The following is a 16,734-nucleotide window of genomic DNA, read 5'->3' on the forward strand; positions in this document are numbered from 1 at the left end:
GGGTATTACTTTCACTTTTCCCCTTTGAGGTAGCTGAGAGGTTTTTCACACCTACCCATGCAATCATCCCATTCTTTATCATAAAGTTGAAATTTGATTTCTTCTTGAATATGAAACTTTTTCCTAATTTTAAGTTGCTAACTCTTCAAACTCAAAAACTTGTTTCTGATCTTTTATGGTGAGATCATAGATGTGAGGAGTTCATAAATACTGATTTAGCTTCAGAACCAATTCTACATGTTAATCTTCTTACAACTGTTTATTCAACATCTATGAGAAAAGGTTTCCTCATGTAAGTGAATGAGGTGTCAATGTTCCAAAAGTTTATTGAACCTCTCTGTCCAGCACATTTTCGGCATTTATATGTAAAATTCCACCTGTTTTCTGCCATACTTCCTCTGTTGGAAATGGTGTAGTGCAACCCTGCATTTCTGTACTGTAAAGAAAGAAAAAATAGATAACTAAAATCCTGGTTATCAGTACTGAAGGGCTCATTTGTTAAAATTACAACTCATTATTCTTAATCGTAGTTCACCATAAACATAGATTGAAAAACAGATCTTGTCTCTTACTATTTTCATAACCAGAACTGCATGTGGATTCCTAACATAGTTAACGATCAGCTATCTGCAGTATTCTGTTCGTAAGGTGTTTGTGTAATGCGGCTGAGCAAGAGTCTTTCCAGTAAAGCTGTTGGAAAAGGGAAGATCACTAATGGAGTAAATGAAAAGAATTAAATGATACCTTAAATAACTGTTGACTAGCTGATAAACATATTTATATTCTTAAATGCAATTTCCCCAGATTAGTGATAGTAATATACCTAACATGTGTTCATCCGTGGGTGCGAAAGCAATTATTTACTCTGTCACTGTGAATTTCCCTCATGCAGTGGCATTGCTGGCACGACTCTTGCTCAACAGTGTTCGTGTTACATTTGCAAAGAAAAAGTTAAGCTTACCTTCTAAAAGGTTAAGTTAACCTTAAAAGTGCTAGTTCAAAAAGGTTAAGGAGATTGGCTTTTGCAATTGCGTAGGCCTAAGCACACATACTTTATGCTTGACCTTATTAGTTTAGATTAGTTTAGTAAAGAAAAAGGATCAGGAGGGACACTCAAGTCCCCATCAAAGACCCTATAGGAGAGGGAAGAAAACTGATGACACAAACGATCAGACCCGATTACAATGCTTAAAGTGCTTGTCCAAAGCATTCTTAAACCCATTCACACTACAGTACTTGCAAGTACAACTTTCTCAGGCGAGCCATTCCACTCATTCACAACCCTATTAGAAAAAAAGGTATGCCGAATATTAATGCTACTTTGTGACTTGTGGAGTTTAAGACAATGACATCTGGTACAACCACTATTAGCAAACATGAAAAAGTCAGTGACTATCAAGATACTTAATCAAGATATCACTTTTATGAAACCTACGTTTGAGTTGAATCTTGGACTGCATAATCTAGATCTATGGGAAGACTGTCCATGAACTTGTGTTTGAGTTACTTTATTACTCTGAAATTTAGTGACTCTAGCCCTGACTCGTTGCATAACTGGTAATAGTTCCTGAAAACTCCACATGAATTGAATATGGACCACTGAATCAAGAACTACTGGAGACTAATAATTCTTCACATCCTTAGCTAGATGAAGTAATGGTTTCTAATACAAACGGTATACTTTATCAATCCCGTTCTTGAACCATTGACCCAAAATTGTGTCCTTTCTGGAGAGAAGTATTGAAGGAGAACCGGACGGATGGTGTGCTATTTATAATAATCCCTCTGCCTATACAAATACCAAGGTATTTAATTAAAAAATAGTGAATTGCACATAAAGCACCTAAGGCGACACCTTTGTTGCCCTAGGTGAATTCATCTCTTTTCACAACACTTAGGACGACATAGCATAAACTCACCACTTAGGGCGACGATGGTGATTTAGTGTAATTTCGTCACACTGGACCATTGTTCTCCAGTATGTGCACTATTTATAATAATCCCTTTGCAAAGTACATATAGCAAAGAATACAATTAACTAGTTAATTAATTTCACATATACATGTCACCCTATGTGAAATTAACTCTTTCCACAACACTTTAAATAAATAAATTGAGAAAGACATAACACCAGAGATCTACAGTCAATATGAAAAGATGCCTGTATACAGTATTTAGAACTGCTCAATGGGATCATTACAACTCAAGCTGGACTCTAAACCTGAAAATTTTCAACGTATGAATTCTGGCCATTAACTTACATCACTAATAGTTTCAGAATTTGACTCCTGTTCATTTGTCAGTTTATTGAGTTATTGTAATGACAGGCTGTTAGCATTACACTCATAAACACACATACTGCTACTTCACAAAAATGCATTGTGTTACATATTGAAACAATTTTACATAACACAAAACAGCATGGAATGAAAACAATATGACAAAAACAGGGAGTTTGCAGGAACTCACCAGGACTCACAAAAGCCTTCAAGATCTTTGCAATCTAGACACACCTCAAGGTGCCCCTGCATACTCAAGCATGACATATAGCCCTTGTTACTAGGATATATCGGAATTACTGGATAGGAGTTTGCCCGACAGTGCCAAGTCTCATTGCAGGAAGTCCACTTCATCTCATTTGTTGTATGTAAGAAGAAGTACCTGGAAAGGAAAAAATAAGTTACTCATTACAACAATGTTGCATTTCTATTGCAATTCCCATTTGTTCCTTTACCCTCTGGATTATCAGGTATAAATGAAAACTTTCATTCAGCTTTTACTTAAAATTATCAGAATTATTATTAAGAGCAACAAACTTATCAATCAGATACAGACTATCATCTAAACCCAGCCTTACAAAATGTGCATCCTCATTGTATTGATGCAAGTTTATCAGTCAGATCTAACTGGTGCCATAATACCTCTTTCAAAAATGACTAATTCCCTGCAAACCTAAGCAAATTCCCAATCAGTTTCAATGTTAAAGGTAGTCTGTATATGCCCCAAATTATAGGATGCTATAATTGCTGGAAGTTTTCAACAAGTTACTTTCATGGAGGCCCTTAGTCCAAATTGTTCTCAGACATTCTTAATGAACACACAAGATGACTGAATGTCCCCGTGAGGTAAATTTCATCAAAAGTGGTAATAAAAACAGTTTATAGAATTTTGACCAAAGGTGACCATATTTGAATATTTGCATATTTTGGGCCAACATGGCATAATTTTAAATAATATATTGAAAAGTTCACTTATTTTTGTTTGTGTTGCTTTGATGCTTTTCACAGAACGATCTATATCTCTTACTCATCTAAAAGTTTGCACTGGCTTTGGTTACAGGAAGTGCATGATGATGTGTAAACTGCACCAAGGAATTCTAATGCATCCTCCTGTGCAGTTGAATCAAACTCTGGAAGAATCTGTTTCAACCTTGCGAGACAGGAGGCCCATGAAGTTCAGGTTGAAATTGCGCGGAAGAGAGCTTTGATTACTTCCATTAATTCAGAGCTATGTCCATTATAGTGTCGAATGATGCTGCAAAGAAGCTAAAAAAAAAGAAGGAAAATTTAGATTTGTAGGAAATCTACATCTGACATGGGTGGCTCATCAATATAAGTGGAAAAGATTTGGGTTGCAACCTTCATTTTTATCTATTTTTTGTTAATGATTGCTTGATGTTTCAAAGCACTTTCTTGGAAGTCTGTCACTAGCTTCTGTAGCTGAAAAGTTACTCTCATCAAGTAAAATGATAAACACATCATATCTTAATAACCATTTGTTGGAATATGCTACTGGGAGAAAGGAGTAGAGGTATCATGAACTTGACAAAGAAGAGTGCCCATGTTGGAAAATCTAGTATATTTGGGGGATAATAAAACTTAAAACCCTTCATTGTTGAAGTGAAAATTATGATATTCTGCAATAAGTGCCAATCCTTGGGATGGGGTTGGAACATCACAAAATGCTCCTTGCAATTGTGCTGATATAGGTTGGGTTTTTCCCTTTACTTCTCCAGGCATAAGGTTTTGTCAAGGATATGGTCCTGGCACAGTAAAAGTCTTTCATTTTTCAACACTTCCAGGTGGGGAGGATCAAGTCACATGAAGTCTTGCACCTCCATAGCTTGCAATCCCTGCCTTAATGAATTATTTCTAAAGCTGCATGGGTTGTCTTAGGTTACTTACCTTTAATTTGAATTTGAAGGACCACTACATGCTTTTAAGGCAAAATTGCAAACTGGACAAATTAAGAAATATGATGTCCTTTAAGTTGGCTGAATTGGGACAAATTCATTCCAAAGTCATGACTTGTTTTCTGAACTTTCTCTGTTCTTTCAACTTCCCTGTACATATTGGTCAAATGGTTTAAAATGAGTTGTATGAATAGTTGATAAAGCTGATATATTCTGACAAGTTGTCAACCAGTTATTTCAATTGAATCATTTTTAATGAATTGTCTCACTGTAATTATTGATTGAGTGAGTGATCATCAATTAATTAAACCGTTAATTGAGTTAACGTTTAATTAAAATTAGTTAGGGGAATCAATTAAAAAAAGATGAAAATTAGATGACCTCTATGACTGAACTTTTCCTTTGAACTTGTTAGAGCAGTTTAAAACCTGTATGTGGTACTTCTAGCAACTGTCAAGTTGGAAAAAAAAAAAAATTCTCTTTACATTTTGAATAGCAATTTGGATTTTAGAGGACAAATTATTCCTTGCAAATAAATGCTTTCTTGAGTTCATTCATTGCAATTAGATGGCATATTGTTAATTGTTGCTGACAATAAAATTCAGATTTCAACTGAATCAATTTGAGAAGCTATACAGTATTAAATTGATTTTCATATGTTGGATGGTTATTTGCTAAGAACCAATAAATGCAGATCTATACCAATAGCATGGGTACAGTCTTACAAGTATAGCTGGTACTGTAATAATTTTCAGAGTCATGTACCAACAAGTTATCAAGTTATCCCAACCACTGCAAATATTACCATTTTGGGGTGATATATGTTGAAAATATCTCATGCATGGAAATTATTGATTCAATATAGTTGCAAGCAAATTTGAAAACTCGAGTATACTTACACATTGCTTAATTACAACGTTTTTATCTGTAAAACATGGCACCATATAGCAAAGTTAATGAAGTGTGATGATATGTCCTAAGAAACTGGCCAGCGTCACAATATCCCTGTATCTGTTACGTCCTGAGATATTGGCCACGTAACACAACATCTACTTCCATACTTGTATAATGCTGAGCTGCAGACACTGGCCTTTGTGGCAAGATCTTGAACACATATATTATGTATACTGTCTATCAAATATACTGTATGTATAAAATGTATCCTTATTTTTTTTTAAACTAACAGAAATTTAAGATGGTCAATATCAGTCCCTATTCTGGAACTGCCTCTATGAGGATTACTGTGATGATAGAATCAATGTTGATGAAAGAATAAATGTGACTTCATGCAGTGTTTTACAACCTGTATAAAATTAATACTCCAACCACACATGCAAAGTGCAATGTGGTTCCCAGCTACACCACTCTATGGGGAAATGGTAATTTGATGGCTGTTCTTCCTGCAAACTCAGTCTAGACAGTGTGTTAGATTATCAACTCAACCAACTTTGTCCAAGTTCCTGATGTTGTCGGCTGCAAGCCAGGAATCTCATTGGGTTGCTGCCACCACCATGAAGATTTAAGCAGTATATCATTTCTCCTATAACAACATTGGAATAGTAAAGCAACATTACCGTAATGATGCTATATCGCAATTCCCTTTTGAATTAAGCAATATGTTAAGGGACATTTTCTTAATATTAGTTTGTTCAATATATGAAAAATCAACCAAGTTAAAATGCATTATGGTTTCCATGATGTAACATGAGTAATTTGTGTATGCGTTTGTTTGTGTGTGTGGGGGGAGGGGGGAGGGAAGGGGGGTTGCACACACTTAATAGTAATTAAGGTTCTACAAATATTAGAAAAAGCTAACAATGATGATTGAGATGCAACAAACATGGGCGAAAATGGAAAATATCTGCCAAGAAAACGAGACGGACTATTCCTGCAGGCTATGAGGTATCATTATGTTAAGTATCAACTCAAATGGAATAAATTTCTTCCGATTCTGTGTTTATAAGGAAATTTCAGCTGAGCCCTGTTTTGTCACACATCTCATCAATATGCAGCAAAATCAAAATAGCACTGAAAACATTGCATTGGGTAACCAACCTGCTCAGCCCAATAAACTTTAGTCATACCACATATGGTTGGTGAGCAATTGCAGATCAGGTTTTAATGTTAAGCCCTGCCCACTCATTTTGTTGCACGATATCTGCACCAAAAGCAATAACGACCCTCCTTAGCTCGTCATTGCTGCAAGGATCACCTCAAACCAACCTACCATTCTTCAGATTGGAGCTAACAGTTATTAATGTTAAGCCCTGCCCACTCATTTTGTTGCACAATATCTGCACCAAAAGCAATAACGACCCTCCTTAGCTCATCATTGCTTCAAGGATCACCTCAAACCAACCTACCATTCTTCAGATTGGAGCTAACAGTTATTAATGTTAAGCCCTGCCCACTCATTTTGTTGCACGATATCTGCACCAAAAGCAATAACGACCCTCCTTAGCTCGTCATTGCTGCAAGGATCACCTCAAACCAACCTACCATTCTTCAGATTGGAGCTAACAAGAGAACGTCAGCTAAAATCTATTTTGGTCCTATTTCTTCTTCAAAGGAAGGCCTGTGGAACTGTTAGTATGTGTGTACAGCCCTTTCTCATTCACAGCCTTGACTCCATACGGCTCAAGCCAAGAGTTTCGAACTTCCCTCCTCTTCGGGCATCCTTTCCTGCATTCTGGACGAGAACACTAGAACCAACTTTGAAGGTCTGAATAAAACAAAATCCAGCAAATATACATAAACATCATAATACAATGTATATGTTGCCATTCATTTAACTACAGTCAGTTTTCAATGCACAACATAGCATTATGTAATAACCTGTTTTGATTGCTGCCTTTAGTCAAAATTCTTTTTCTTGCCGTTCTTGGGCTTTGCCAATATTTTCTTTCACAAAACCTTTGATTATGTCCTGCGACTGTGACATGAGTTGTAAAACCCTCTCCCTCTGTGCATCGCTGCAGCAAGAGATTCTGGTTGGACAATGGAGTCTTCAATGTCGACTGGTAACAATGGCTCTCTGGATATATGAAGATAAATTAACAATCAATTATTCCCAACACTTTGTTGACTGAAGAATATTTAATTTTTTTTATATTTTATTTTCGCTATTAAGACCCTGGAACCATAAATTTGAGTCACATCACATACTCAAACCAGCAGAAATATAAAACCAAAGTATATTCTGTGCTGTTATAGGTCCAAATTGCATACCAGCCCAAAATATGATATATAGTATATGAAAAACAAAACCAATGTCAGTGGCATTAATTGCATGTATCTTAATTAATTGGCATGCTTTTATAGTTTAATGAATGTTCATCTTTTGTACTTGCTGAAGAGTGTACCATATACAGAGTTAATCTGTTTATTTGTTTAGGTGTTGTAACTTACATAGGGTTATTGGTGGTCCTCTATTTAGCAGTTTTTCCCTGTACCTGGGATGTGTCGAATGAGATTTTATCCTATAGAGGATCAGTGTAGCTATGCAGGATTTGTCCAAACTCTCTTGTCCCTGATTGCTTTTCTCTGTACAGTATATGACCTTTACAAATGTAAACCTCTATTCAGCAATGGTAGGTTTGAATTATTACAAACCTTCCAAACATCACAACGAAAGGAGAAAGACCTGTTGAACCATGTTTTGCTGTACGGTACCCCATGAGAATGGAAGACAGTGTTTCATCCCAGTCATCTTGGTTTTGATTGACAACTTTGATGAGTGACATTTGCAGAGTTTGGTGGAATCTTTCATCCAGCCCATTGGTCTGTGGGTGGTAGCTGAAGGATACTCTGTGGCTCACCCCTGTCATGTCAAATAGGGACTTGTTCAGAGCATTAACAAATTCTCCTCTCTGGTCTGAGATGAAAATTTTCATGCACACAAATCTAAATAAATGGAAAATTAAACAAGTTGTTAAAGTACTGGTTAGAGTAATGCAGTAAACTATTGGCATCTTCAGAGTGGCTGCGTGGTTTAATCAGGAGATTCTTTTAGCACTGATTTCAAAACAAGTAAGTTAAGCACTGACATAACACCTGGTCTTGGATGCACTGACCGTTATCCCACTAACATTTTATTAACATTAACTTATAAAACAACTTCAAGAAATTTCTGTAACCATTTTGCCGCTTTCTGGGTCACAGGTAAAACTGAGAACAAATGCAGGTCTACGTAACTAACTTCAAAAGTATGTTATGTAAAGTAAAAACAAAGTACATGGATATATACCTGGCCATGGTTTCAAACAGAAAGTTTGCAACGGTTTATGCTGTTTCGTCTCTTACAGCAACAGCCTCTGGCAATTTTGAAAAATAGTCACATAGGGTTATGATGTACTTATTTCCATTGATGGTCTCTGCAAGGGGTCCAATCATATCCACACCCACCTAAAAAAAAAGGAAAATAGCATTCAGAACCATACACAATCATACCAACAACATTCTTGTACAGAACAGAATGCTGTATCAAATTTCGCAAATACTTTTGATACTGGACAGTGAAGCTTTTTTAATTTCAATGATTTAAATTGCATGATTTGGCTTTTCTTGATTTAAAACTATTACTGCTCACACTTTTCAGCACAAAGCTCGGTGGCTGTTTATTGCTCCCGTTAGTCTAAACTCTTCGATCTTTTCCGTATCGATCTTTTTACATTTAATGTTGAATTTTCAGGGCACAGTCCTGACAAACGATATTTTCCAATGATACTGTACTCTTCATCGGTATCCAGCTCAGGAGAAGTCATCTTGTAATATCAGATCGGGCTAAGTAAGTTAACGGTCTCAACTCCTAATGCTTAACCGAGGCCAGAACAGTGCGTGCAAATATGCAACTACTAAGAATTTTGTGTGCCTGCGTGTTACACATTGAAATGTATTGCTTAGTATTAACAAGCATGGCCTGTGTTTAATAAATTTATGTCTTGTTGATCACTTTTCTTTGTTTCGAACTTGGAACCTATTAAGAGTTTATATATCTTTTTTAGTAAGGTTATCAATTAATAACATGTTTGTTTACTCATTATTATTGCCTTTAAATGAACAATATATGTTTTATTACTAAGTATTAGGTTATATTAGGTAAAGCATTGGTGGTGATGTCTGAAACAAGATCTATTTGGATAGGTGATGTTCGGAACAAGAGTCATGACAAAAAAATCTGAGAGGACATTACCCAAAACTGTCAGCTTTTGGTTAATATATATATGCTTATGTTGTGGTTTGATTTTATGGTATTTTGTTTCAATTACTTTCAATTTTGCTCTTTAAAGAGAAAACTGTAATTCAGGAAAAATTGTGATTTTTCTCACGATACTCTAATTTTTCTTTGATAACATCATCAATATCATTGAAAACTTGTCTGATTATAGTAAATTTTATGTTAATAAAGGAACTAACGACAGAATTCCCAAAATGTAGCAGTAATGGAGTGGCACCACCATTAAGAAAAGAACCACTTTTGGAAAATTTGTAGATTGTCACACTTTTCTACCATCTTGAATATAATTTCCGGAATAGTTTAAGGTCTGGTCAATTCTAATTCATAAATTGCAGATATTAATTATGTTTTTTTTTAATTAGAATAGAAGTTCTGTACTGTAATTTGAAAATTTGCTACCTTTGGCAACCGTGAAACATGAACAGACCCAATTTCCAAAATGCTGATGTCAAACTCAAAGGTATAACAAACTTTTGTAAAATTTTGAAGACTTGCAGTGAGAGTTGTACAGTAAACCGCAAGAGTTGGCAGGCCTGCAAAACCCTACAGTAACAATAGTCATCGACTTTTGTTGTAAACGATTTTTGCTGATGTACTGCATGAGCCTAGTCTAAGTCTTAACCCTATTGTTTTAAACTCTAGCCAGTGGCAGTAGGCCAAATTGTATTGGCCTAATGGAATTTTTGGCTGAAACTGTAACTGTGTAAGGCCTAGCTAATTTAGAACTAGCCGTATGGCTGATAAGTCTGTTATCAAATCTTCAATCAAAGCGTTGTTGCATAGCATGCTAGGTGCTTACCCTAGGAGTATCTTAGGCTAAGCCATTACAATCTTCCATATACTTATTGCAATACCACCTGACTCCCCTGTCATTGGCCAAAAAAGGGGATATTGAATATCTACCCCATTTGGTAATGCTAGGCATACTTAATGCTCCTCTGCACAAATTCATGATTAATTAAGCACACAGAGTATTTTTTCATAGGGCAAGCCAAACATGTCTTCATGCACAGGAAAGTAGTGCTGGCCATTATGTTTACAACCATACATGTTGACTGGTGAATTAATTAGGTGAGCTCAAGGATGAATCCTAGTGGCAGTATTGGGGGTAGTTTATGCTATCAAGTAACAAGTTCTTAATGCTCGAGTGAATTTGAGGACTGTTTATCTATAGACAGTCTTGGCCTTCATGCATAGCATTAGACCTAGTATGTATTGCTATGCCCATAGTAGTAGTAGGCTACTTCTTATGGCCATATTCAACTTCAATTCCTATGATCGAGATACACAGCATATAGGTCCATTAGGCCTAACTCAGTCCAGCTACAGTCAGGGTTGCACTGGCATAACTAGGTCTAGGCTAGGCTTGTTATAACTCAGTGGTAGGCCTAGACTAAGCAAGGCATAGGCCTAAGCTTGTTTGCTTTGATCTCAAATAAGTAGTAAGCCAAGCCTAAAATGGAACTGAACAGGAAATCCTGGACTTTATGACCAAAACATGCCGATCTACTCTTACTGTCGTAATACTAGTTGTTGAAGCCTAGCCTAGTACCGAGTAGTAGTACTAGTAGTGCCTATGGCCCTATGCCTATCCCCACCTCACACAGCTTGGTAGTCCTCTAGACCGTCATGCAATTGAAATTTTGTCTCCCAAATCTTTCGTCTTTGTACTTTGGTAGGCAAACCAAAAAAAAAACGAACTCTATCTCCATTATGCTGGCTACATTAGGCCGCACAGCAAGGCAAGATATTTTCTTTAAAACAATACAAAACCATTTTTAGCCTAGCCTACACACGTTTTATACAAAATATGTGTTTGTATGCCAGTGTCGTCTGCACATTGCAAAAACTTAAAAGTTTTTGATTTAGGGTGGCATACTCCTATTAGAGTCTATATCAATCCGCTCGATTGTTCTCCTATCTCAGGAAAAGTGCCAAAAAGCAGCGGGAGAACATCTTTTGTGACCTGTTATCAATCATAATCTAGATTTTTGTGGCTTGCATGTTGAAGAGCATGAATGGAAGTACATATGGTGAGAAAATTGGGTCAATTGAGGCAATTTTAGACCTTTAGGCCTCCCGGGAGCAGCGTAGGAAATTTGTTTACCACTGAGTGAAGAGGTTTGTTTACAAGTGACGAAAACTTCCGGCTCGGATAGCAAAAAATCTACACGGTCATGGTACGGAAAATTGATGGTGCCATGAAAGGCCAACTTGTCAGCTATCCGGTGATGGGTAGCGTTTAGCTAGTGAAAACTTCTATCTAGACTTAGAGACCACATTACTTTTGTGATTTAGTGTGTAAGTCAATGGGGCTTTTAATGGGCGTATGCTACCTTAGGGTGCAGATGGCATACTCCTATTAGAATCAATATCTATCCGCCCGATTGTTATTCAATCTCAGGTAAAGGTCCAAAAAGCAGCAGGAGAACATCTCTTTTTGACCCGTTATCAATCATGATCTGGGTTTTTCTGCGGCTTGCATGTTGAAGAGCATAAATGAACATACATATTGAGCAAAAATTGGGTCAATTTAAAGGCATTGAAGAGTCGCCCCAAACCGCGTGCGGCCATCTGAAACAGTTAACTTTCCGTGGCTTGCAAGTGACGATTTGTTCGTGTCGCTACAAAATGCAGACAGTACAGTAATGAAATGTGTTAACGTGTTATATAAGATGTCCAGCGCTGTATTGTCTGTACGCTATGCTGTAGGTATTGACCGCAGCTGTATGTACTGACTGTACACTAGTGTCTAATTACCGATGGTAGCAAGCTGTGTGTATTTTCTGGGATCGATGGTGGTGTCTAACACTTTTGTTACATCTCATTCGAAACTAGGTCATGTTACCGGCATTATACGTTTCTTTTTGCGCGAGTCTTCACACCCTTTAAGTCCCCTCTAGGCCAAGAGAGGAGATGCTTATCCAACCAATTTTACATAACTCTCTCTTACGCGAAGAGAACGGTGAAACTGTTTTTAACAGTATTTTTATTGATGAGGATATTATTATGGTTGGCGACCTTATATATGAGGTCATCCCAACACAAATGCCATCAGAAACCGTTCATGAATGTATAACACTTACTATTCCCGAAAATCCCATTTCCTTGAATGAAGTACAGACGATTATTTCTATGGTAATGAATGTATTACCCTAGAACTGGTTGACAGAGATCTATTCATCCGACAGAGTGGTATCTAGACAATCCGACTTACACAGGCGTGTATCCAGGGGCGTTGAGGTGCTCGCTCCCCTGGGAGGAAATAGATGAGAGAAATTTAGAAAGAAGGAAAAAGGGAAAAAGAGGGGGAAGAGGAGGAAGGAGAGCAAGGAAGGGAAAAGAAAAAGAGGAAAGAGAGAAAAGGGAGAAAAGGAGGGAGTACAAGACTTGAAAAACGCCAAGACACCGGGAAGAGAAAGAGGAACAGTGACATAATTACAGCGCTGATCCCTATAATATACACAAGGTAGCCAGTGACGGATCGAGGATTTCGGAAGGGGCGTGCGTCTCACCCTACCCCTTACACCAACAACTCCTTTTTTGACGTTTCCATTTTCCCTCTCTCACTAGTGTATATGTACATATATATATATATATATATATATATATATATATATATATATATTTATATATATATATATATATATATATATATATATATATATATTCATTCATTCATTTATTTGTTTTTTTTTCACATAAATATTACAATGTGAATGGAAGTCTGCCTATGCTGGCAAAACAGAAGACTCCCATGATGAAAAGATAGAAAATAGTGAAAATAATGTTAATAACAATACGTATACGCTTCAATATGTGAATATGCTGCTTTGCGACTATGCAGCTAAATCATAATTAATAAGACATGATAATTTCTTTAGCAAGACATTTACTAAATGTGGAGCTTGTTTCCTTATTTTTTAAAGTTATTGACAGTGAATTCCAAATGTTGGTTGCACGGTTTCTGAGGCTTAACATACCAGTGCGTGTTTTATATGATTTATAATGTGCGTTGCTAGCCGTTCTGGTATTATGATTATGGAAATCTGTGTTGCTATTTATAAAATTTCGAAAACTGATTGGTAATGATCCATTCCAAGCCTTGTATGTAAATGTTGCAATATTAACTTTTATAATGTCATCTAATTTCAATAAATTTAGTTTTTTTTTCAAAAATTTCAAAAAATATATATATATATATTCTATTACTGACATTATTAAAAAATAAATTATCGTGTAGGTCATTTAGCAAATGTTATATTAAAGAAACAATTGCATCATATTAATTAAAATATCATATAATTGATTTATTGTCGAAACGTTAAATTTGATCTTTAATTTTTTCTTCTCTTTTCTTTCTTCAGGGAGTCTTCTACATTGTTAAGCTATTGTATGATTTATAGAAGACTTCCTTTCACCTTGTATATTTGCACGTGAAAAAACAAAATAAATCAAATCAAATCAAATCAAACAATTGAGCAGAACTTGACCACAAAATTGTACGTTGCATATGCACAGAACAATAAATATATTGAGATCTTTACATTTCTGAGGAACCACACATATGAAAAACACATACAGTTGAGAGATTTTGATTTTTCCTTGATAGAAATCGTTGATCAAATCCCCAAGTGCGTCAATTATGAGCCCACCATGCTACAGTATGATGTATTTCCGTCACTGCACTGTGTACACAGTTATAATACATATAGGCCTATATCGCGTGTGTTATGTACCCCTGTACGAAACTTTCACTGTGCGATGTTATCGATAAATGCCTTCACAGAAATCTTCGATCAAAGTAGATCATACAATACTACTGTGCTCTTTATGTCTAAACCAATTCCAAACACATCTACATATATTTACGAAAAGCTGCGGGTAATTTTGAACGGGTATATCTTCGTTGCAACGAATGGATGCAGACATTTTGATAACCTCGAAGTAAAGGGTTTATTGTTATGACGTAACTTTTCCGACCAATCATGAGCGACTATTTATACACAATTGAGAACCTGTTTGGGTAAAAAAAAATTCGCTCGCGGGCTCGAGACCAGGTGGGGGCAGTTTGCTTTTGCCGCGATCTTATACGGTCTCTGGGAACTTTAAGTATTAGAAACGAACATAAATTTATATCAACTGCTGTCGTGGCGCGGTTGGTTGCTCTGTACCTCGAGAGCGTGACGTATTTTGGATCGCGGGCTCGAGACCAGGTGGGGGCAGTTTGCTTTTGCCGCAATCTCATACGGTCTCTGGAACTTTAAGTATGAGAAACGAACATAGATTTATTTTATTTATTTATTTATTTATTTATTTATTTGTTTTTCCACAGAAGTACAAAGCGGAGGGAAGTCTTCCATAAAGCTTAAAAGCTTAACAAAGTGGAAGACTCCCTAAGAAAAAAAAAAATTAATAAATACAAATTGAATGTTTGTTACATTATGTACAGAAACTGCTGAAGTAAATGACTCATTTACATAATTTAATATGATGATATCAATTCTTTTTTTAAACATTTCTTAAATGAATTCTTTGTAGCCTTAGATTTAACGGTATTGCTTAATGAGTTCCATAACTTAGTTGCACGGTTGCGAAAGCTGCGTGTACCTAATTTCGTATGATAGAAGTTGCAATGAGCATTTTGTCTATTTCGGGTATTATAATTGTATAATTCTACATTAATTGTATAGAAATTATGAAAGGAACCCGGAAGTAGCCCATGCCATGCTTTATACGTATATCAACTGCTGTCGTGGCGCGGTTGGTTGCTCTGTACCTCGAGAGCGTGACGTATTTTGGATCGCGGGCTCGAGACCAGGTGGGGGCAGTTTGCTTTTGCCGCGATCTCATACGGTCTCGGGAACTTTAAGTATTAGAAACGAACATAGATTTATATCAACTGCTGTCGTGGCGCGGTTGGTTGCTCTGTACCTCGAGAGCGTGACGTATTTTGGATTGCGGGCTCGAGACCAGGTGGGGGCAGTTAGCTTTTGCCGCGATCTCATACGGTCTCTAAAACTTTAAGTATTAGAAACGAACATAGATTTATATCAACTGCTGTCGTGGCGCGGTTGGCTGCTCTGTACCTCGAGAGCGTGACGTATTTTGGATCGCGGGCTCGAGACCAGGTGGGGGCAGTTTGCTTTTGCCGCGATCTCATACGGTCTCTGGAACTTTAAGTATTAGAAACGAACATAGATTTATATCAACTGCTGTCGTGGCGCGGTTGGTTGCTCTGTACCTCGAGAGCGTGACGTATTTTGGATCGCGGGCTCGAGACCAGGTGGGGCAGTTTGCTTTTGCCGCGATCTTATACGGCCCCTGGAACTTTAAGTATTAGAAACGAACATAGATTTATATCAACTGCTGTCGTGGCGCGGTTGGTTGCTCTGTACCTCGAGAGCGTGACGTATTTTGGATCGCGGGCTCGAGACCAAGTGGGGGCAGTTTGCTTTTGCCGCGATCTCATACGGTCTCTGGAACTTTAAGTATTAGAAACGAACATAGATTTATATCAACTGCTGTCGTGGCGCGGTTGGTTGCTCTGTACCTCGAGAGCGTGACGTATTTTGGATCGCGGGCTCGAGACCAGGTGGGGCAGTTTGCTTTTGCCGCGATCTTATACGGCCCCTGGAACTTTAAGTATTAGAAACGAACATAAATTTATATCAACTGCTGTCGTGGCGCGGTTGGTTGCTCTGTACCTCGAGAGCGTGACGTATTTTGGATCGCGGGCTCGAGACCAGGTGGGGGCAGTTTGCTTTTGCCGCAATCTCATACGGTCTCTGGAACTTTAAGTATGAGAAACGAACATAGATTTATTTTATTTATTTATTTATTTATTTATTTATTTATTTGTTTTTCCACAGAAGTACAAAGCGGAGGGAAGTCTTCCATAAAGCTTAAAAGCTTAACAAAGTGGAAGACTCCCTAAGAAAAAAAAAAAATTAATAAATACAAATTGAATGTTTGTTACATTATGTACAGAAACTGCTGAAGTAAATGACTCATTTACATAATTTAATATGATGATATCAATTCTTTTTTTAAACATTTCTTAAATGAATTCTTTGTAGCCTTAGATTTAACGGTATTGCTTAATGAGTTCCATAACTTAGTTGCACGGTTGCGAAAGCTGCGTGTACCTAATTTCGTATGATAGAAGTTGCAATGAGCATTTTGTCTATTTCGGGTATTATAATTGTATAATTCTACATTAATTGTATAGAAATTATGAAAGGAACCCGGAAGTAGCCCATGCCATGCTTTATACGTATATCAACTGCTGTCGTGGCGCGGTTGG

General features: G+C 36.9%; 1 protein-coding gene across 1 annotated transcript in view; it reads right to left on the reverse strand.

Annotated features, from left to right (window-relative positions):
• Window positions 1–4,091, reverse strand: part of LOC139962702 (gamma-adducin-like) — a 51,154-nt gene extending 47,063 nt beyond the window's left edge. Inside the window, exons 1-4 of the mRNA XM_071962908.1 lie at window positions 3,307–4,091; window positions 2,470–2,661; window positions 573–690; window positions 254–436 (exon numbers count right to left, since the gene is read on the reverse strand). The gene's annotated coding sequence lies outside the window, so the exon portion shown is untranslated. The remainder of the gene's footprint in view (window positions 1–253; window positions 437–572; window positions 691–2,469; window positions 2,662–3,306) is intronic.
• Between the last annotated feature and the right edge of the window lie 12,643 nt (window positions 4,092–16,734).

The sequence above is a fragment of the Apostichopus japonicus genome, chromosome 21, assembly GCF_037975245.1.
Source record: "Apostichopus japonicus isolate 1M-3 chromosome 21, ASM3797524v1, whole genome shotgun sequence".
Lineage (NCBI taxonomy): Eukaryota > Metazoa > Echinodermata > Holothuroidea > Aspidochirotida > Stichopodidae > Apostichopus > Apostichopus japonicus.